Source organism: Colias philodice, chromosome 27 (genome assembly GCF_061535455.1).
Source record: "Colias philodice isolate Cphi_HAF_F1 chromosome 27, ilColPhil1 Martin Lab GWU primary, whole genome shotgun sequence".
Lineage (NCBI taxonomy): Eukaryota > Metazoa > Arthropoda > Insecta > Lepidoptera > Pieridae > Colias > Colias philodice.
Genome location: NC_143112.1, coordinates 408,568 through 432,078, shown reverse-complemented (window position 1 = coordinate 432,078; position 23,511 = coordinate 408,568). Strand labels below are relative to the sequence as shown.

The 23,511-nt window shown below is 32.8% G+C and overlaps 1 protein-coding gene and 4 long non-coding RNA genes across 5 annotated transcripts in view; 4 read left to right on the top strand and 1 right to left on the bottom strand.

Annotated features, from left to right (window-relative positions):
* Positions 1-1,106: 1,106 nt before the first annotated feature.
* On the top strand, positions 1,107-1,711 carry LOC149476432 (uncharacterized). The gene is made up of 3 exons (XR_016317811.1): positions 1,107-1,181; positions 1,300-1,379; positions 1,484-1,711. It is a non-coding gene; the product is annotated as an uncharacterized LOC149476432 (long non-coding RNA).
* A 2,067-nt stretch (positions 1,712-3,778) lies between these two features.
* LOC149476431 (uncharacterized) lies at positions 3,779-5,122 on the top strand. The gene is made up of 2 exons (XR_016317819.1): positions 3,779-4,590; positions 4,841-5,122. It is a non-coding gene; the product is annotated as an uncharacterized LOC149476431 (long non-coding RNA).
* A 3,784-nt stretch (positions 5,123-8,906) lies between these two features.
* On the top strand, positions 8,907-9,860 carry LOC149476430 (uncharacterized). The gene is made up of 4 exons (XR_016317810.1): positions 8,907-9,131; positions 9,259-9,330; positions 9,449-9,528; positions 9,633-9,860. It is a non-coding gene; the product is annotated as an uncharacterized LOC149476430 (long non-coding RNA).
* A 3,015-nt stretch (positions 9,861-12,875) lies between these two features.
* LOC149476429 (uncharacterized) lies at positions 12,876-13,754 on the bottom strand. The gene is made up of 3 exons (XR_016317844.1): positions 13,577-13,754; positions 13,422-13,485; positions 12,876-13,079 (listed from the first exon to the last, which is right to left on the bottom strand). It is a non-coding gene; the product is annotated as an uncharacterized LOC149476429 (long non-coding RNA).
* Positions 13,755-13,943: 189 nt separating this feature from the next.
* Positions 13,944-23,511, top strand: part of RhoGEF2 (Rho guanine nucleotide exchange factor 2) — a 191,327-nt gene continuing 181,759 nt past the window's right edge. Inside the window, exon 1 of the mRNA XM_089711831.1 lies at positions 13,944-14,210. The gene's annotated coding sequence lies outside the window, so the exon portion shown is untranslated. The remainder of the gene's footprint in view (positions 14,211-23,511) is intronic.

Below are 23,511 nucleotides of genomic sequence, written 5' to 3'. Positions count from 1 at the left end.
GAGATTATGTTCAAAATTGTTTGAGTTACATTGACAAAACTACAAGAATTGTGTTTGAAAGAGATAACAAATGTCTTAATGTACATATTAAAAACCATAGTTCATTCAAAAGCATGTTGCTGAGGGGACAACAATTCATACGGGTTATTGGCGAGCATATGATTGTTTGGGGCAATATGGGTATGTTCATAAAAAAGTTAATCACTCAGACCCAGACAACCCATTTGTTGCCTCTGACCCATTTGAGTCCCAGTGGCATGTTGTAAAAAGATTTTTTAAAAAAGATAACTATAACCACCCAGCAAACTTCGGTGATAATATTATAGAGTATGTGGAGACGATGGGTGGAAAAAAATAAAATGGATCCATTCATTGCCATTGTAAATTGTATCAAACATGTATACAAGATTTGAAAAATAATTATTAAAAAAAATGTTTTTATTGTATGTAAGTATATTGCACACAAATTGTTAATCACAGAACCGAATCTGTCCACCCCGATTCCACGTGGTAATTGTCTGTCATACACTAGAGTGTATTTAAAAAGTCGGAGGCGCGGAGGAGCGTGGCGCCCGCGTGTGCTGAGGAGCAGGCAGAGTCAAGCGAGCCGGAGTGGCTGAGGCTGGTCGCCAAAGGCGACCAAAAAGCCGAAGCTACGAAGGCGAGTGAAGACTCCTGCCTGCAACGAGGTACACGGGGGCAAGCGCCACGTTCTGCAGCGCCGGAGCAGTCAAGAAAGCCCATAATCTTCGTTATATTTCTACCTACATCACTACATAGTATAAAACAAAGTCACTTTCTCTATCCCTATGTCCCTTTGTATGCTTAAATCTTTCAAACTACGCAACGGATTTTGATGCGGTTTTTTTTAATAGATAGAGTGATTCAAGAGGAAGGTTTTAGTATATAATTTATTAGGTTTAAGTCAAAGCGGGCGAAGCCGCGGGCGGTAAGCTAGTATAAATATAATCTCAAAAAAAATTAAAAAAAAAATAGAAGGGGGGGTTTCCTCACCCCCCCACTTTATAGGGGGTCTCCCCTTACCTCCCCCCTCCCTTTCCCTCCCCTCCCCCCCCTTAATTCGTGCCGCAAATTTCTAAAGAAATACCGAAGTTACTAAGGAGTCTGCTGATGATACATTGAAATTGAATGAAAATGATGAAAGCACTGCACATGCATAGGTAATCATATTATATATTAATTTGTATAATATTTTTATCAGTTATGTTATACAAAAATATCAGTATTATAAATAAAATTTATATTATTTTAAAATAATTATTATTTTTTTATTTTTAGCCTGAATTGCCAAATTTCTCCACTGAATTGCCACGTATAAATCCTACACATCATATTTTCAAAGCTAAACCAAAAAAAACGTAAGTATGTAATGTTGAAAATAGAATTTCATGAAATTTCCTGTGCTTATTGTTCAGCTGTGATTTATGTGAAATAATGTTTAATGTTTATGTTATTTTTACAGTGGGAAATCAAATTCCAATTACGAGCATCAATTATTCCTCCTTGCAAAAAAAAGCAGGGAGGAATTAATGAAGCAACAACAAGAGTTGCATCTATTAAGAATAGAGCAAGAGAGGGAGCTTCACCTATTAAGAATAGAACAAGAGAGGGAGCTTCACGAGAAGAAGCTCCAAATACTTGCATTAGAGGAGGAATATTTAAAAAAAATAAATTTTGAAAAATAATAAAATATGGTTTTTATTGATTAAAATAAGTTTCAATATAAATGGCCCTGTTTATATTTTCGTCTTCATCTTCTATATTATCAGGGATAGTTGGATCGATTAATAATTGATTTTCAAGGCCTGAAGGATCTAGAAAAATACAAAATAAAGAATTAAAATATGCTTATTTTTTATGTATTGGCATTATTAAATATACTTTGTTTACATATTAGTTTGCACAAATACCTTGATTTAAAATAGACTCATTAAAGAGTATTGCTAAATTGTGCAAAACTGCACAAGCAACAATAGTGGTCTTGATCACTTGCAGAGACCCTCGCATTGTTTCGTTGAGTATGCGGAATCTTTGCTTCCACACCCCAAAGCAACGCTCTACAGTATTCCTCGTTCGTATGTGACTCAGGTTGTACCTTTCTTCTGCCTGTGTCCTTGGTCTTAATATTGGTGTTAGAAGATGCGAAGTACAAGGATACCCGCTATCTCCAATCAGCTTCCCATGAAATTCATTCTCCTCAAACCTCCGCTTTATTGAGCTTTCTCTATATATGCGGGAATCATGTGTACTTCCTCTCCAGTGACACACAATATCGCAGATTTTAAGGTCAGAGTCACATACTACCTGTAATTATTGTCATCAATATTATTATAAATTAGAAACACATAATAGCACACATAACAATGAAAATTTATTACTTTAAATACACTATGATCAAACTAAAATGTTATTGTACAATGTTCATACTTGAGTGTTAATGGAGTAATGTCCCTTCCTATTAACATAGTACTGTCCAGCCTCTCCACTCACTTTGCGTATCTTAATATGAGTGCAATCTATTGCACCAATGATACGCTTCATCCCGCATATTATGGCCTCAAATTTCCTAATTGCTTTGGCTTCCTCGGTTGAGTTCGACGGCATATTAATATAACGCGAACTTTTAGAAGCTAACGCAATAGCAACATTTCGGGACAAACGGGAAAGTGTCTGTTGACTCATTCTGTGAATGTCAGCACAATCTTCTTGGATCTGTAATGTAATAGATCGTTATACAGGCTTTTCTATTGTATATATCCAAAACTAGAGCACAAGTCACATCTACCTCATGCCGGCCCCAATATCGAATAACTGCCATCACTTGCAGTTCCACTGGAATACCGCCCCCTCGAGTGTCCACGCGAAGGTCATCCCGAATCAAATTAATGATTTGTTGCATGTTATTCTTTCCGAATCTATACCTCGACCGTAGTGTGGCCCTGTGGCCGCTACAAAAAATATATTGACACCATAGATTGACACTAATACCAGGTTATTTTAATTCTAGGTTGAAAAGTAGGTTTTTAATAAATAAGCACTCTCAGAACCACAGCAGAACAATAGATTTATTTAATAAATGAAACGATACCATTTTAAATTTCGCGCTGTTTATGTATGATGTGCGCATGCCTTAATGCTCTAAGGCGCATGCGCAGGTTTTTATTATTTTATAATTTTAATAAAATAAATAATTCAACAATTTCAATGATGAGCCCATACGGACCTAACGGTAAAGAATACGATTTTGATAAAATTTGCCAATTTTGCTATGGATGGGGTGCTAAAGTGTAACTTTTTTATACCTAAAATTAAAAAAAAATTATTTAAAAAAAAACTAAAGGGGACCTAACGAAAAAATTGTGGGACCTTATAGGACCTAACGGAGACCTATCGATTGAGGTCATTTTTGACCCAAAATTCTATGGATGGGGTGCTAAAGTGCATTTTTTTTTATACCTAAAATTTAAAAAATTATTTAAAAAAAAACTAAAGGGGACCTAACGAAAAAATTGTGGGACCTTAAAGGACCTAACGGGGACCTAACGATCAAGGTCATTTTCGACCCAAAATTCCATTGATGGGGTGCTAAGTTTGCACTGGTAGCGCCATTAAGAATTGGCGGCATCTGGTATTAACATATCAAAACAATAGTATATGAATAAAGATCAAGATGTTATGTCTTAACTTAATAATTAAAATATTTTAATTTGATGAATAAAATTTATTATTAAGCAATTAATTTATTTTACCAGTGCAAACTTAGCACCCCATCTATGGAATTTTGGGTCGAAAATGACCTTGATCGTTAGGTCCCCGTTAGGTCCTTTAAGGTCCACCAATTTTTTCGTTAGGTCCCCTTTAGTTTTTTTTTAAATAATTTTTTAAATTTTAGGTATAAAAAAATTACACTTTAGCACCCCATCCATAGAATTTTGGGTCAAAAATGACCTTAATCTATAGGTCTTCGTTAGGTCCTATAAGGTCCCACAATTTTTTCGTTAGGTCCCCTTTAGTTTTTTTTTAAATATTTTTTTTTTAATTTTGGGTATAAAAAAATTACACTTTAGCACCTCATCCATATCAAAATTGGCGAATTTTATCAAAATCGTATTCTTTACCGTTAGGTCCGTATAGGTCCATCATTGAAATTGTTAAATTATTTATTTTATTAAAATCTATATATTTATAAGAAAGTCGTGTTAGTTACTCCACTTATAACTCAAGAACGGCTGAACCGATTTAGCTGAAAATTGGCAGGGAGGTAGTTTAGAGCCAGGAGAAGGATATAGGATACTAAATATGTACCACGGGCGAAGCCGGGGCACTAGTTATAAAATAATTGAAACCTGCGCATGCGCCTTAGAGCATTAAGACATGCGCACATCATACATAAACAGCGCGAAATTTAAATTGGTATCGTTTCATTTATTAAATCAATAAATAAATCTATACTAGTCACGTCTGGTTCGAAAGATGAGACTGGCTTTTTATTTCGAAAATTTATTTGGCAACACTTAACAGTTAACTGTCATTAAAACCTGAGTTGTTGATGTGTCAAAGCTTGTCAAAGTGATTTTATTTTCTGCGATTTTAGCTTAGGATTTTAGTGATTTCTAATAATTGAAAACTGAGTTGAAAACATGACGAAAACTTTAAACTATGATTAATAAATTTAAAAAGAAACAATTTGAAAGAGATGTAGTTTTCAAGGAAAAACACACAGTGTGACTTGATATTTTGATACTTTTCATCTTGATTGCATTGCACATTATATGATTTGTTTAATATTATTATTATTATTTTGCATGGATGATACCAGTAATCCAGTTATAAACTATTAAAGCAACAATATAAAATTGAACGATCTGTCCGTTCAAAATGTTTAAAGACACAAAATCAGTATCTCAACGAGATTTCTTCTATGACCGAACCATGTTATTCATGTTGAAGAGCAGTACAAAAAAAACAAGATGGAATAACTGCAGAAATGGAAGAGTTAATGATGTCAGAGATAATGATAGTGATTCTTATTCTTTATTCGCGGCTGAACGCGGCTTTTAGATTTAATATGATTATATTGATTAAACAAAATTTAATTGTATTTTATTATGTTTTTTATTACTTTCACTAGCTGTTCTTTTTTTTATCTGTATCAGATAACTGTACCAGATTACATATATATAATATTATATAGATGAAGAGTTTGTAGAGGTTGTTAATCTCTCAAAAAAACAAAGCTCGTAATAATAAATTAAAGTATCAAAACTTTATTTCCAACTATAACCTAAGTTACCATTAGGTTACCTTAATATGATGATTTTTTGAATTTGCCGCCTTTTCCAGTCTTATCTTTCGTTAGCCGGACTATCACCACAGTATCACCATATTTCCTACAGTATGGCGACGAATGTACTTGTGCAGAGAAACGGAGGGGAACTGGCGGGGGGTCGGGCGACGCGGGCCGCTTAATGCAATCACGCTGAGTTTGCATTAACTATCGCGAAAGGACGACGCAGTCGTATTTTTTGTGTAATAATTTTATTATACATAGGTACTTACATATTCTATTATGGCGCGCAAAAACTGTTCCGTTTACGGATGTAAATCTACATTGAAATCCCAGAAGGAAACAATATTTCAGAAAGATTGTATTAATAATTGTATCTGTTGAATTAAAATCAAAGCTATGTATATGTTGTCCTCATTATTTTCTAATCAGATTGTACATCCCAATGCGAATGCATTACTTCTTAAATGGTATAATATACAATTAAGAACATCCAAAAATAAAGTGTCCACGTAAATAATATTTAGCAGTGCAATATCTGTAATTATATATTTATGAACAAATGATTACATCAGATTTAATAATCGCAATTATTTTGAATGTACATATGAATAAATGATTTCATCATAATATTAATAATCACAATTGTTTTATTTCCCATTTGTTGCAACCCTAGCGTATTTTCGTGTGGCAGCGTAAGTACCTACGCTGGCGGCGGCATCGCGCGACATCAAAGGCGTTTCCTTACTGTAGGAAATAATATTGTAATACTGTGCTATCACTATCATTATTATATTATACATAGTATAAAACAAAGTCGCTTTCTCTGTCCCTATGTCCCTTTGTACGCTTAAATCTTTGAAACTACGCAACGGATTTTGATGCAGTTTCTTTTAATAGATAGAGTGATTCAAGAGGAAGGTTTATATGTATAATAACATCCATTAAATAGTGGAGAAGTACTGCTATTTTTGAGGTTTCTAATGTGATGTCGTAAAAAATTACCAGCCTTACTTATAAAAACTGACTGATCTGTTGCATAAACACCTCTCAGTTAAATAACTCTCAACTCCTTAAACAATGATTAAAATAATCTTAGGTACTTATAAACCCTCAGAGGAATAAACCTATAGAGTTCTTATATTGAGACAGAACAAAATACATATTTTCTAATCTACTTACTCTTAGTCAATAACAGCATAAGTCAGATTGAGATAGCGATAGAGTATCTGCACTGTCTTCAAACGTAGCGCGCCGGCAGTCAGTTTGTTTTCCAACCAGCTGGTGGGCTCAGTGCGTCAAGTGTTTTTAACGAAATATTTAGAAAATATAAAGTGTATAGTGTTTCTTTTTATTTGTCAGTGTGCTAAAATGACTATTGTATATTTAGCTACCGGCTATTACTAGTCGAATGGGAGTTTTGGATGAAAACAATGAAAAAATATCTTTCCATCGGTAAGTGATTTTCAGCAAATTGATAAATATTTATGTTCTAACCCTATTTGAAGGTTTTATCAAGCGCTTTTTTATAAGTTTATGTTGTAACTGTAACATTTACCCACTTTATGGGGTTGTGGAATACAAAAGAATTAAATAATTTTTAAAAAATGTCACAATATTATCACGTTTGGCATTTTGTTTACCACCGTAGTGTTGTAACACATCTAGCGTATATTATCGATTTATGACAAAAAATCTATTTCATATTAACGTTGATTTATTTATTTTGTTTCTTATATCAGATTTATATGTAGTTGTTGTTGCAAATAATAGATGTAAATTTTCTACAGCAGGAAAATAAAAAATACCACGTGGTTGTTTTATTTGACTTATCTGTTTAGTTTGTTGTTTCTCTTTTAGATTATTAATAAATTCATTTTGTTTTAGATTTCCAGAGCTAAATAAAAAATGGGTATAAAACATGAGACGTGTAGATTGGACGCCGTCGAAATTTGCTAGATTGTGTTCACTGCATTTCGAGCCTGCGTGTTATCAAGATGGAGACTCTAGAAGAATTGTGCAATCTTACGCTTACGTTTTTTTTGTTCCTTTAGATAATAAATACATTTGTGTGTGAGTGAATTTTTATTTGGAAATTTTTTTACACATTTGCTTTAAATGTGTAACTATGTGAAAATTAAACGGTTGATTAAATGACAGTTCTCATAGATGAGAAACTACTATTGAAATACATACTTAATATACACGCGTTTTCAAAGATAAACCCGCATAGTTCCCATTCCTGTGGGATTTACGGGATCAAAAGTAATTTTTCCAAATTTCATTGTAATCGGTTTAGTAGTATTCGCGTGAAAGAGTAACAAACATCCATCCTCACAAACTTTCGCTTTATTAGTAGGATGTAAGGAAAATGTTTTCTTTAAGACTGTCCTTTTATGAACTTGTTAAAATTCATGCTGACTGTGCCTTTCTCCTCACTCCTTTAACTTTATCATCATTTCCATCTTTATTTTAAATTAGTTACATTTCAAGTTTTAAAATTTATTTTAAAATATACTAGCTTTCCGCCCGCGTTTTTAAAGAAAATCCCGCACAGTTCCCGTTCACGTGGGATTTACGGTATAAAACCTATCCTATGTGTGTATATACAAAATTTCATTGTAATCGGTTCAGCAGTGAAAGAGAAAGTTATCCATTCTCGCATAATTTCGCATTTATTATATTCGTAGGATTAAACAAATAATGTATTCAACTGAAATTAATGATTAATTTTGTTTTTTTTTATTATTTATTATTTCACGAAACCGTAAATGCAAAATGCATTCACGATTTTATCGATTGAAGCACATCCCATCACTATCACCTTCTATCTATCTAAATACGTACCTATAGTAAAAATGGTGCCATGACTATGTTGAAACGTAGCTTGTAGTCTATAGCTATCTCATTCTTTCATACGACGTTTTCTTTAGATAGAGAGAAACAAATATATGTAAATTGTATACGCTCGATACAAGTACTCTATAGGTTTATTCCTCTGAGTATAAACCTATCTCAGCAGTCTCTCAACTAAGTTACGTCAATATATGTATTTTTTTCTAGTAACATTATCGAAATAAAACCCGCTATTCACGTAAAACTTGACTAAAAATGTACTTTTTGACAAATATGAATGGTAGACTTTATTTTGTATGACGTTTAACTGACAGGATATTGATAACTTTCAAATTTCAAACATTTGTACAGATTTGAGATTTTTGATAAATTCAAATTCAGTTTTAATTTAAAATGAGTTCAATGATCAATAAACGTTCTCGTTCGACGAATTGGAGTGAGGAGGATAAGGTACGTAATGTACACAAGAAATCTAATAGAATGTACTTATTTCCTTACATGTTTTAATGCTTATTAATAAATATATATTGCTCTTTAGAAAGTGCTTCGAAAATAATTAGTGCTCGAGCGAGCACATATTATATTAGAGAATAAGGATACGTCGACTAATACAAATACAGCAAAAAAACTTGCATGGGAAGATGTTTTGTCTTGGTTATTTTAGTTTTACTTATTCTAACAGTTTCTTGTATTTAATAAATTGTTACAGTGTAATAACATTATTATTGTATTTATATTTCAGTTATAATATCATTTCAGGGACTTAAGCCAAATACAAAATCAGTGGAGGAATTTGAAGAAAGCTAAGGCTTCGGAACACAAATTTAGAACGGCAAGAAACATGACAGGCGGGGGACCTCCGCCACCAAGTCCTCCGCCTGAAGATCAAGAGCTTATAGCAGCTCTTCCTAATGAGTTTGTGGTTGATAACAATCCTTTCGATAGCGATGCAACACATGGCCAACAGGTTTATATTTTTTACATTTTCTACTGCTATTATTCCTTAATTTGGAATATCCATTAAGGGATAATAGCGCTATGCATATATAGTTTTTTATTGTGAGATTGAGTAATTATATTTTATATATTTATAGGAAGTTACTAAGGAGTCTGCTGATGATACATTGAAATTGAATGAAAATGATGAAAGCACTGCACATGCATAGGTAATCATATTATATAATAATTTGTATAATATTTTTATCAGTTATGTTATACAAAAATATCAGTATTATAAATAAAATTTATATTATTTTAAAATAATTATTATTTTTTTATTTTTAGCCTGAATTGCCAAATTTCTCCACTGAATTGCCACGTATAAATCCTACACATCATATTTTCAAAGCTAAACCAAAAAAAACGTAAGTATGTAATGTTGAAAATAGAATTTCATGAAATTTCCTGTGCTTATTGTTCAGCTGTGATTTATGTGAAATAATGTTTAATGTTTATGTTATTTTTACAGTGGGAAATCAAATTCCAATTACGAGCATCAATTATTCCTCCTTGCAAAAAAAAGCAGGGAGGAATTAATGAAGCAACAACAAGAGTTGCATCTATTAAGAATAGAGCAAGAGAGGGAGCTTCACCTATTAAGAATAGAACAAGAGAGGGAGCTTCACGAGAAGAAGCTCCAAATACTTGCATTAGAGGAGGAATATTTAAAAAAAATAAATTTTGAAAAATAATAAAATATGGTTTTTATTGATTAAAATAAGTTTCAATATAAATGGCCCTGTTTATATTTTCGTCTTCATCTTCTATATTATCAGGGATAGTTGGATCGATTAATAATTGATTTTCAAGGCCTGAAGGATCTAGAAAAATACAAAATAAAGAATTAAAATATGCTTATTTTTTATGTATTGGCATTATTAAATATACTTTGTTTACATATTAGTTTGCACAAATACCTTGATTTAAAATAGACTCATTAAAGAGTATTGCTAAATTGTGCAAAACTGCACAAGCAACAATAGTGGTCTTGATCACTTGCAGAGACCCTCGCATTGTTTCGTTGAGTATGCGGAATCTTTGCTTCCACACCCCAAAGCAACGCTCTACAGTATTCCTCGTTCGTATGTGACTCAGGTTGTACCTTTCTTCTGCCTGTGTCCTTGGTCTTAATATTGGTGTTAGAAGATGCGAAGTACAAGGATACCCGCTATCTCCAATCAGCTTCCCATGAAATTCATTCTCCTCAAACCTCCGCTTTATTGAGCTTTCTCTATATATGCGGGAATCATGTGTACTTCCTCTCCAGTGACACACAATATCGCAGATTTTAAGGTCAGAGTCACATACTACCTGTAATTATTGTCATCAATATTATTATAAATTAGAAACACATAATAGCACACATAACAATGAAAATTTATTACTTTAAATACACTATGATCAAACTAAAATGTTATTGTACAATGTTCATACTTGAGTGTTAATGGAGTAATGTCCCTTCCTATTAACATAGTACTGTCCAGCCTCTCCACTCACTTTGCGTATCTTAATATGAGTGCAATCTATTGCACCAATGATACGCTTCATCCCGCATATTATGGCCTCAAATTTCCTAATTGCTTTGGCTTCCTCGGTTGAGTTCGACGGCATATTAATATAACGCGAACTTTTAGAAGCTAACGCAATAGCAACATTTCGGGACAAACGGGAAAGTGTCTGTTGACTCATTCTGTGAATGTCAGCACAATCTTCTTGGATCTGTAATGTAATAGATCGTTATACAGGCTTTTCTATTGTATATATCCAAAACTAGAGCACAAGTCACATCTACCTCATGCCGGCCCCAATATCGAATAACTGCCATCACTTGCAGTTCCACTGGAATACCGCCCCCTCGAGTGTCCACGCGAAGGTCATCCCGAATCAAATTAATGATTTGTTGCATGTTATTCTTTCCGAATCTATACCTCGACCGTAGTGTGGCCCTGTGGCCGCTACAAAAAATATATTGACACCATAGATTGACACTAATACCAGGTTATTTTAATTCTAGGTTGAAAAGTAGGTTTTTAATAAATAAGCACTCTCAGAACCACAGCAGAACAATAGATTTATTTAATAAATGAAACGATACCATTTTAAATTTCGCGCTGTTTATGTATGATGTGCGCATGCCTTAATGCTCTAAGGCGCATGCGCAGGTTTTTATTATTTTATAATTTTAATAAAATAAATAATTCAACAATTTCAATGATGAGCCCATACGGACCTAACGGTAAAGAATACGATTTTGATAAAATTTGCCAATTTTGCTATGGATGGGGTGCTAAAGTGTAACTTTTTTATACCTAAAATTAAAAAAAAATTATTTAAAAAAAAACTAAAGGGGACCTAACGAAAAAATTGTGGGACCTTATAGGACCTAACGGAGACCTATCGATTGAGGTCATTTTTGACCCAAAATTCTATGGATGGGGTGCTAAAGTGCATTTTTTTTTATACCTAAAATTTAAAAAATTATTTAAAAAAAAACTAAAGGGGACCTAACGAAAAAATTGTGGGACCTTAAAGGACCTAACGGGGACCTAACGATCAAGGTCATTTTCGACCCAAAATTCCATTGATGGGGTGCTAAGTTTGCACTGGTATTTATTTTTTCCAATTTGTAAGTTTTAACCTATATGTCAAAAATAGGAAATCGTCAAGAAATTTTCAAAATGTCAGATTTCCTACCCATGATTCTATCACAGACAGATTAAAAATATAAAAATTCTTGTCATTCAAGATTTATGTAAATACCAAAAACAGGGTGTCCCAAAAAGTAGTGATAAACTGAATGCCACAATTTGGACGAATTAACCAGGAAATTGAGAGAACCAGAAGAAACCATTTAAAATAATAGAAGCACATTCAGACATTTAAAAGACAACTTTTTCTGGCGATGTCGCACTTGCATTGAGCAACAGGAGGGTCATTATAAATTTTTTTCGATTGAAGCCTTATGAATAATAAAATGAAATTTTCAGGGTAGCTACCTGATAGATAGAGCAAGTAAAGCCAAACGGTAATTTTTTTATGTGAATTTATTTTTTTACGGGCCCTTGAAGTTGTGAATATACTGGGTAATTTTATATTTCTTGGCATTTAATTCTTTTTTTTTATTAGATTCAAAGCTCTAACGATAGTTAATGTTATCATCCTGAATTGGCCTATCTATCAGCTTAGCACACAAAAAAAATAATCAAGCATCTAGCGCAATAATTCACGTCACCATAAATAAAAATCTCATCATACCCGGCGATAGTTGAATAATTGAAAAAAAAACGTCATAACCCCGAAATTACGAAAAATCGAATAACATACATGGGAGTGATTCGGATAGCCCTCTAGGTTCTCTATCTCCCAGCTTCAGTATATCACTACTTTTTGGGACACTCTGTATATTATATTGGTGTCCAACCTGTGGTCCAACCCAAAGAGTAGTACATATAATTAATACAGGTCCAATCACAGGTGTAACCGTTGTGTAATATTTTTATATCTGTGCGTTGTGTCCAAATAATTTATACTATTATGCTCCTTTATCATATTATCCCTTTTTAGAAGCAGAAATTCATTCAATGTTACACATGAAAATATCCTTATTGTTTGTTATGTTTGTTACTTAATATAAAAAAAATCGCCATACCCACCATATGATCCATCAAAAAATAAACTAAAGAAAACGTTTTTTTTTTTTTTTAATCTTTTCAATATAATATGTACCTATGTGACAAAATTAAATTCATAATTATACCTATTTGCGTATAACTTTTTAATTCATACTGTTAAAATGTACAGTAATTTCTTTAAAAATCTAATCCTACTAGACGTTTATTCGCTATCATTTTTCCGATAACGTTGCTAAAAACATGTCCAGCATCATTTACAGCTTGAAATATGTCTATTGGATATTCTGGAACAAATAATATATTTAACTAAGTTATTATTAATTGAGGTGAAGTTAATATTGTTGCGTAATAAGTGGCGTAAATTAACTGATAAGTAATGGATATAGAAAAAAGAAATATATAATAAATTCGAAAGTTTGAGTGTTTGTTTATTTGAAGATAGCCTACTTCACGCAAAAACTGCTGGACCGATGTTCATGAAATTTGGCACACATATAAAGGGTAACTTGGATTAACACATTGGATAGATTTTATCCCGAAAATCACCGGGGTTTAAAAACCTAGTAAAGAAAATATAGGTAACTTATTATAGATTATCTGCAATATAAATATAAATTATAGAATACCTTTAGTCATATTGAATAGTGTGTTTTGTGAAACAAAATCACCATTGCTAGTGTCGTTGTTTATCTAAAATAAAATAAAATGACAATATTTTATCATAATATTGTTCGCAATATGAACCACAGTATAACATTATTCCATCGATTGAAAAACTTACCGTTATAATAACAAATATAATCAAATAAATGTATTTTGAACACATTTCAACTGTAAAATAACTTGGATAAATTTTTGGATGCACTTTTCATTTTGATTGAAAGTGACTTTTTGCGTCATTTTGAATCCCATGGGACTGTGGGTCGTTATATTTTTGGAACAGAAACATTTTAATTTATATGTTTTCTATTCCTATTTAATAGGAATATTGCATGTTAAAAAAATACCTAATTAAATTTTAGCCACATTGTTTAGGAAATTTACGTTTCACATGTAAAATGTGTACTCCTTGCTTTAGATTTGCAGACTCAGACGGTGTATACGTTGCTTAACTTTATTTATTAATATATTTGTCTCTTTCTTTCAACGACAGCAATCAAAATGGCTGAAACTCGTTGAAGTGCGATAGACGTCCCTTGCATTATGTGTATTAAAAACATTTATAATTGTAAATAAAAAACTTAGTGCAAGTGCTGTATCGTCCCTTGTGTGTTTGTTAGTGTATGTTTTGTGAATTGAAGTGATAACATTGTGCTAACCACCCTAAGGAGATAAAGTTTTGTGTGTTTTGTGCCTTGTTTTCACGGAGAACATCGTATTGCTTTCGTTTTTGGATTTATGTTTACTTGGATACGGTTAGTAACACTACTTTCATTTATTTGTAACTTTTGAAAAGTTTAAATGCAGAGGTTTGCTTTCTTGTTGCGTGCAACAATAAATCAAAACTCAAAAGTTTTGACAGTTGTTTCACATTTTGGTGTTTTGTTCGCGAGCGCGAGTGAGAGAGGCGAGTCTTGCGAGGAGTTGTGTCACTCCCCTCAGTGAAGCTAGAAAGTGTGTCGCTTATTATTGTTTTGGATATGACCTATTACGAAATTTTTGGTTCATAAAGAAGGTCGGAGGTCGAATGCAGCTCATAAGCTAACCCGAGTATATCTATGACATAAGTCGCGTAGGTTGTTCGCCTTGTATCAGCGTTTCTGACATCATTTTTTCGATTTGTTATTTACTAGCACGTAAGGAACGTAACGGGACGAAAGGCGCGACATGAGGGACAAAAGTCTATTTTACCATCCAATTTATTTAAATTTACGACGCTTATCGAAGGTTGGAAGTAGATTAGGTCATCGCTGTTTGATTGACAAAGAAGTGAAGAAAGGACCAATGTATTTCAATTAGATATGTTGCATCCTAGTGAAGAGGTTTATACTAGATCATTTGCACTGAATTTATTTGATCAATTACCAATGTATCAATAAGCAAGTTGTATGTAAAAGAATTTCTGAGTATGTTCCAAGTATCTTTACATTCTTTAATATTTTCTGAAGCACAAAGGAAAAAATGGACAATTACTCTATTAATTGTAATAGCGAGGAATAATTTTTCCTTCAAATATATATAACCCAGCTTATTCTGCAGCAGTTTGATCTCTTGTTTCAATGTTGGTGCAAAAAAAAAGGCATATTAGTATTTTGTAGTGTTTGATTTTACGCGAGTATTATACATTTAGAAATTAAAGACTTTTTAACGGATTTTAAATGCGATTTATTCATAATATTATTTTCCTGACGTTTTGAACACTTTACAGTGAGTGTGGTCACGGGGAGAATTCCCTTAAAAAGTCTGTAATTTCTAAATGGCATATTATTCTAGATGAAGGAATAAGCCTAGTGAAAACATAAGCCACTCATATAGTGTCAAAATAAAGCTAAATAGAAAACATATTATATATCTCAATTTATTACATAAGCAATGTTTATGTATGTTTGTGTAACAGGTGACGAGAGGTGGCCTTGTATTGTATTTACAATTGCATGACTTATATTGTCTTGCTTGTGTTTATTTCAAGAGTTGGACATTATTTTATATGATATTCATGGTCTATATCCACCTAGGCGTAGATAATAATGTGTGAGCGGACAAGGGTGTTTGAAAATATAACTTGCCTCATAATGATTTGATCTATATTCCATTTCTGTTCACATAATCTTGACATGTACTACTTTTGTTTTTCGATAAAACTGCTTGGCTTGATCATATTAAGTATGATATGAGTATTATAAAATAGAAATCAATATTTTGAACCTAGATCCAAAAAAATTACATCTCAAAAGGTTTAAGATTTGGTTCAAAATTGAGTTACAAGGATTCAGCCGAACATACTTACATTGCAAGTTAAATAAAAGATCTTCAAAAGAAAAAGCCAACTTGTTAAATGTTTCTCTTTTTAAAGAAAGCAAGCTGCAATATATCATCTGTTTATTGTGAGAAAGAAAACATTGTGCATGCACTTTTTATAAAATAGTATCTGTTGTTGTCAATTTAGTGATAAGATAATACAGTGCCAATCTTGTCATCAGTATTATTATTTCATCACACAGAGACTGACTGACTGCTAAAAAAATAATTTAACTAAGAAATTTCAAACATTTAATCAGTATAAATGTATAATATTAAAATGAGACTATATTAAGAGCCATTTAGATTGAAGATAGATGAAAAGTAAAAGTTTTGCACATACATTACTTACTGGGGTCTGGGTTATATTATGATTTTAAAGGTTTTAATGAATGGTAGTACATTAAAGAATTAAATTAGATAAAATAAGAGTAGCGTTATTTATAGATAGCTCAATAGACAATATTTATCCAAAATTTACTAGAATTTAAGATGCGATAAAATAAAGAAACTCTCATTACTTAAACACTAAATAAATTATACTTTGTGCAGTGGAGTAAAATAGAGAAGAGATTTAATTTCATATTCATAATATAACATATTATGTACTTATATGGCGATGGACATTTAGATGATTTAATTAATAACACAAGAGAAAATATCCATCCAAAGCCCCAGATAATCATTGGAACAGAAACCGCCATAGCGTCGCCCAGCGCCCTGCACACACACACACGCGCGCACCGTGTGACCATGTGTGCGTGAAGCGTAGTGAACTAATGAGATGAGATTAATTTGATGATTATATCTAACTGGCTGTTATCTTAGACAGTGTTTGAATAATTGAGTGTTTTTTATTGATGTTTTTATAAAGAAATATAAAATTGTCTTGTCTGGCAGGTATATTTTTTATTAAAGACTATAACTTAGAAGTAATGAACATAGACATGAAATGTAGACTCAATATAACATAGTCCATAACAATAAACTAAAACGGTTAGTCATACTGATTGTGAGAGAAATTATGTATCAGGAAATTGTTATTGGAAAAAAATGCACAATCATGTATCATATAGTTAGTTTGTTTTTAACATGAATGTATTGAAGCATAAAATATGTACAACATACCATGTCTGATACTGACCATGCATCATATTTCATAAAAATAATTGTCAATTGAAAAGTATGTACATATCAGTTTAGTTATTCTGACGTATATTTGCAAACTGTAATTGTTAATGTTAAAACTATAATTGGCAGCGCATTCCAGGCCTATGCAATAATAATAAAGACCTTTCTGGTATGCATAACAACTATTAAGTTTATAGTACTTGTAGGTTAAAGTTTCATTAGCACCTTTTAACCAAAATTAGTTACTGACGTTATATTCATTTCACATGGTAACTGTTTCATGAAGGAAGAGATACAATTTGATGCGCTCGTGACTTTTTTCGAAGAAAATTCGTCAATTTGACATCAAATGATCAAACCTATATTACCTTATTATAACATTTTTAACGATCTAACATCAAAGCTTGCAGTTTCATTTAAATGAACTATGATACTAAGACTGCTTAAATAGTAAAATATGTAGGTACATCATCATCTATAAATTAGTTTCCAAACCACGTCTCTATCTACCAATGTGATTATTTACATAGAAAATTATAAGTGCAAAACCACAAGCGGCGATATTGATTGAAGTCACTCGTACGTAAGTACAATAGGTGTTGTGCCCTCTTCTGACCTGCAAACCGATCCCCTGTGACCTCTATGCAAATGTGGTGTGAAATAGGTAGCTAAACTAGGTAATACTGCTATTTTTAATAATAATGTTACACATATATGAGTAGCTTTGAGAATTACTGTTCATTTTGGAAATTATTCTGGACGAATAGGCACTAATGCATAATCTAAAGTATGATTGGTCAATTGTACATTTTGGTCAATGGTAGATTTCATTTCAGGACTTATATGACTATAAAAAGACTATACCGAGCGTCTATGTGAATACATGAATGATAAAAAAATAGAATAAGGGTGAACAGGAATACTAACCCACTCCAATGAAAAAGTTTTCTCATCTTTGCAGAAGTAGTTTCATATTATCGTGTATAATCCAATATGGTCCGCCGATACTATTTGTCAACTGAAACTTTTCAATTTTCATGATAATAAAATATAGAGGGTCTTCCTGTCCATTTAATATACGTAAATACCTACATATCTGTAAAGTATACTTCATCAATTTGTCGAATCTGTAAATGCTTCGTCAATTTAATTCCAATCATTATTATAATTTGGAGTAAATAACCAGAGTGACGAGAGACGTTGAACAAATATTCCATGTTTATGCATTGCGATTTGAGTCGTAAGTCGTAACTCGTAACTCGTAACTCGTAATCATTAACGGCGACCTGAACAAATCCGCTTTCATCGTATTTGCGTCGCCGTTAGTCTGTTTGTTAGTATTGTGCTAACTATTGATCTCGCCATTCATTGCTAGTGTGCGTTGCGTTTGTGAGTCGTTAAAATGAGCCTTGTATGAGATATATGTATATCTGGTATTATAGATCTATATTCTATAGTATACGTACCTAAAGTTTCGATGTGTGCTTTATTTTTGATGACTGTAATCGAATTTATGGCGGGATGCTAGTTAGTAGGTATGTAGAATTGATAGAATCACTTAAATTTTTACCTCACTTTTAGGTATTAGATTCACATTTATTTTTGTGTCTAACTGACTCCTGTAGTCTCGATTTTGACCCATTTTAAAAGGATAGATAATTTATTAATTAATTGCATAGATTTGTCAATATCCAGAATCAACGATAAAAAATATACTTACGTGTTTTTTCTTTTTTTGTTTCCGAATTGGATCAAACATAGTTCGAAATTAGTTTATTAATCGTTATTAGAAAAATAATTTTTGTCGCGAACGCCGGGCCACAGATGACAAAATGATAGTGACGTCATAATAGACCACTTGGCGCACAGCCAAGTCGAGATAATTTACGCGCCCGCGCAGATATTACCGTCTATGACATACGTTACACGACATTGAATTGCTCGGTCTACATTGGTTTTATTTATATACCGTATGATGTGCTGTCTTGATGGAATATGTTGATATTGTCTGCATAATAAAGACGCTGGAAGTACTGTTCCAATTTTATTTAAGGTTATATTTTATTAGAGGTGGGTTTTTGTGTAAGATGGTATATTTACAATGAAGCGCTTAAAGGAAAAAGACAAGGTTAGAAGGAGGTTTCATAAGTATAATAATCCACGTGATAGCATAGAATATAAAATACTTCGTGAGCAATGTCAAAAGTTAACCAACAAATGTATAAGTGATTATAAACATGCTATAGAGTCTAATATAGCAAAAGATCCTAAAAAATTTTGGCGCTATTTTAAGGATAAAGCTAAAACTAATTCTTCTATACCTTCTGAAATGCATCTAAGCGATTCTACAACCTCTACTGGTCCAGGAATAGCGAATTTATTTGCTGAGCACTTTCAGTCAGTGTATACACCCGTATCCGGTCCGACAAATCATATAAATTATTCCTCATTAAACCACTATAATATTTCAAATGTTTCCTTTTCTGAGACAGAAATACTTAAATGCATTCAAAAACTTGACTACAATAAAGGTCCGGGTCCAGACCAAATACCTTCACTCTTTGTTAAACGGTGTGCCAAAGTTCTCGCCCTTCCTTTATCATTGATATTTAATAATTCATTAAGATTTGGTATTTTTCCATCATCGTGGAAAGAAACTAGGATAATCCCACTCTTCAAAAAAGGCGATCGTAGCAATGTTTGTAATTATCGACCAATCGCAATTTTAAGCTGCTTCCCAAAAATTCTCGAGTCTTTGCTAACCCCGCTCATTTCTAGACATATTCATCACTCAATATCACCCCACCAGCATGGCTTTGTTAAAGGACGCTCCATACACACTAACATGGTAACATTTATTTCAAACCTTTCTTATGATGTTGACAGAGGGAAGCAAGTAGATGTTATATATACAGATTTTGCAAGCGCCTTTGACAAAGTCGACCACTCAGTTTTGATACAAAAGATATCATCCTACGGAATATCGGGCCCCCTGCTTAATTGGTTTCAATCGTACCTCAGAGAGAGACCTCTGGTAGTATCAGTTAACGGCTATACATCTAAATCATACCAGGCAACTTCAGGCGTGCCTCAAGGACCACATTTAGGCCCTATTCTCTTCGTCATTTTTATCAACGACATAACTGTTGCTATTAAAAACTCACAAGTTTCATTATTTGCTGACGATCTTAAACTTTATAAAGTCGTCGATTCAGTTTATGACGCACAATTGATTCAAAGCGATCTAAATAATATCCAATCTTGGTGTGAAGCAAACAAAATGATTATAAACCCAAAAAAATGTTTTCACCTTATATGCACTAGGAAAAAAAATGTACTTAAATCTAGTTTTGATATTAATCGTGTTCAAATAGAAGAAGTCAAAGAAATGAGGGACTTGGGTATTGTGATTGATGGGAGCTTAAAGTTTAATTCGCATTTTGACACAATTGTTAAAAAGGCGAATCAGATGGTTGGTTTCTTGAAGAGAAACACAAAAGGATTCCGTTTTAATAGTACCAGGATTATTCTGTATAATAGTATGGCTCGCAGTGTTCTTGAATACGCGAGTGTCGCTTGGAACCCCTACTTCACCGTTCACTCTCAACGACTGGAAGCTGTACAGCGAAGGTTCACTCGGTATCTTGCCTTTATTTCACCTGGCATTTCTCATAGACGCGCCTACTATGATAGATTAGCCTTTTTCAAAATGGATAAACTTCATGACAGAAGAGTCACCCTAGACTTAACATTTTTGTTTAAGTTGTTAAACGGAACAATCGATAGCCCAGATTTGCTCAATAACTAGTATAATGTTTAATGCTCCCCGTTCGATTCCCAGAAAACCTATCCGAACCTTCAGCGTTCCACCTTGTAGAACAACTCTCGGTTCAAACTCACCAGTTTTTCGCTTATTGAGAACCTACAATGAATACCTCACTAAAGTTCCGAACCTTGATATTTTTCACGATAGTTTGCCAATGTTTAAACGAAAAGTGCACAGATCATATCACATCACGTTTTAGAATTAAGCAATATTGAATTAATTTACTTACTTTAGTTGTATAAAACATCCTCATTAACTACAGTTAGGTATCTTTAGTTTTTCTTATAATGATGTGTACATCTATAATAGGGTCAAGCATTAGAATATTCTTACTTTGTATTTATTTTTAAGGAATGATGTATGCGCGATCTGTCGATGTACCCAAATAAATAAATAAATAAATAAGCAGAGAAATTATAAAAATATACAAGCTATTGAAGCTACTTTATAATAAAAAATATCTTAAATTATAAAATAATAAGTAATATCTTTTCATTGGTCCATATGAAGCGTCTAACTGCAATAAAATAAATAATTAAATATATATACATGTAGGCATGAAAATATGCAAATTCATTAAATTTTGAAACGACAAATAGCTAATTATCATGTTTAGATCATCAGTGTACCTATTTGCCAATTTAATTAATGGTTATCAGTATTAAGTGCACGTGCGTTGGAATACCTCACCTGACGTGTAATCCTTAAATGTAGATAAATTACAGTAATTCGTAATCACTTGAGTGTTATGAAATGTAGTCGCTTTCGTAAATTTTAATTATTCATTTTTATAACAGCTTCCGGTGGCGGGTCATGTGTCGAAGGCTAGGCTAATTTATGGTAAAAATGGTCTTAGAGTCCACTTTTAGTGTTTAAATTTTTCTTAGAATCTCTAGAATGTAAAAAATAAAAATAAAACAATAAACTGTGTGATATTTATCGATTGCAGGAATCTATATAATTAATAAAGAGACTAGATAAGCCAATTATAACAATTGTATCGATCAATCAACATACTTTTTTCTGTGAAATCGATTGAGATTTTTGTTGATTGTAGTTTCATTGTAAAGTTATCTAGTCTAATACAGATTAAAAGATTTATCGCGATCAATAAACAAATAAACTCATCCTCAACCCCATTCGTATTTAATATTTAATATATCAATATCGTCTTAAAAATATACTTGAAGCGGCTCGAGTAATATCGATCAAACGCAGGTATGTGTTACGTCACAAAACCGGTCTGTCGGGTTACAACTTAGTGCAAATATACAGTTATGTAGGATAGTGGATACTAGCAGTTTTTGTCGCACTCTGGTATACTCTTATCATTTTCGCTAGTAAATTGTAACGGTTGTCAATGCTTGATTTTTTGTGTAGCTCGCTCGTGAGTCGTGATATGACTGGTTTTTTTTTTTAAATTAGCAGCAACTGTTAGCAAAGTCTAGTAGGTATGTGTATAGCGGTTATCTTGGGTGTCGGAGGTCCTCGATTTGATTCCTGGCTGTGTAATGTGTTACAGCCTACAGGTGCTAAGTGTAGTTGGGCTATAGAAATCGACTGTTAACTTCACAAGATTTAATAAAATAAAAAGATGTAGGTAACTAGTTCATTTTATTGAAGTGAAACTTCTTTATCGGGGTTGGAAAAAAATTTAGTGTAACATTTTTTCGTTACGCGCCATCTTGTTTTTATCCCTACCACGCGTGATTGACGTATTTCTGTAAAGTTGCACATAGTAAATTATTTTTTGAAAAATAAGGTCATAAAGAAGTTTCACTTCTTACGTGTGTACACTAGTACACGCACACATTTTATTTTATTGAAGCGTACTATAGTAGATTAGGTACGTAAGTTTCCATGTATGAATAATATTCTGAATTGGAAAAAAAATAAAAGAACCTGTGTGGATTCTAACACTTCAAAGAAAAGTTGACCCATAAAATATGTAATACATTACTTATGAGTTTTGATGATAATACGGTTCTTGGAAAATCCATAAATTCGCTCCAAACTGTCGCGGCATCTTCGCAACACCAACGATCGCGTTCCACCGTATTATTCAACGTTTCAACGTTTCCCCGGTGTGTCGTAAGAGCCGCATACTTATATGCTGTTAATAATAAACAGACTTGAAATAGTTTCACCCCAAAGATCACGGTCAAGCGCGGTTTCGAACGCGGAAGCTTTCAGTGCCTGAAAGTGGCATTTTAATGGGTGATATTTTTGTGAATTTGTCAAATGTGAAGCTTATTGAATTGGAGAGTACTTCATATGCGAAGAATTAATTAGAAATATTTTAACAGGAGTTTTGCACTCTTAAGGGAATGTGAGGAAGAAGGAATACATTGGCATTCTTCTGCATGCATGAATTGAATTGAATTCTGCATGTGTTTAAAACTACGAAGTTGAAAAGAAAATAAGTTATGTGTTTAAGCTTCCCTATAGTAACAGGGAAATTAAGATATTAAAATGTGTACGTAAAACACAGACAGGTACGTTATATTATAACCTCGATGCGCGTTAACAGGCTTCCTAATTAGAACGCTTAGCGAAAAATTATAACACACGATGCATATCCTTACCCCGCTCCAGCTAAGGTCACTTCAATTGACAGAGCACGGCTAACCGTCCCACTCTATTTCACATTAATTTGCCATGTTAGAAAGGGACAGCCGTTAATTGTTCTAAAAACCGGACCGGCAGACCTTTTTTTTTGGAATGGCCAAAGAATCCTTATAGTACAAGCACCTGCTGGAACTTGGAAGGGAAGTGTTTTTACATAAATGTTTTATTTATCA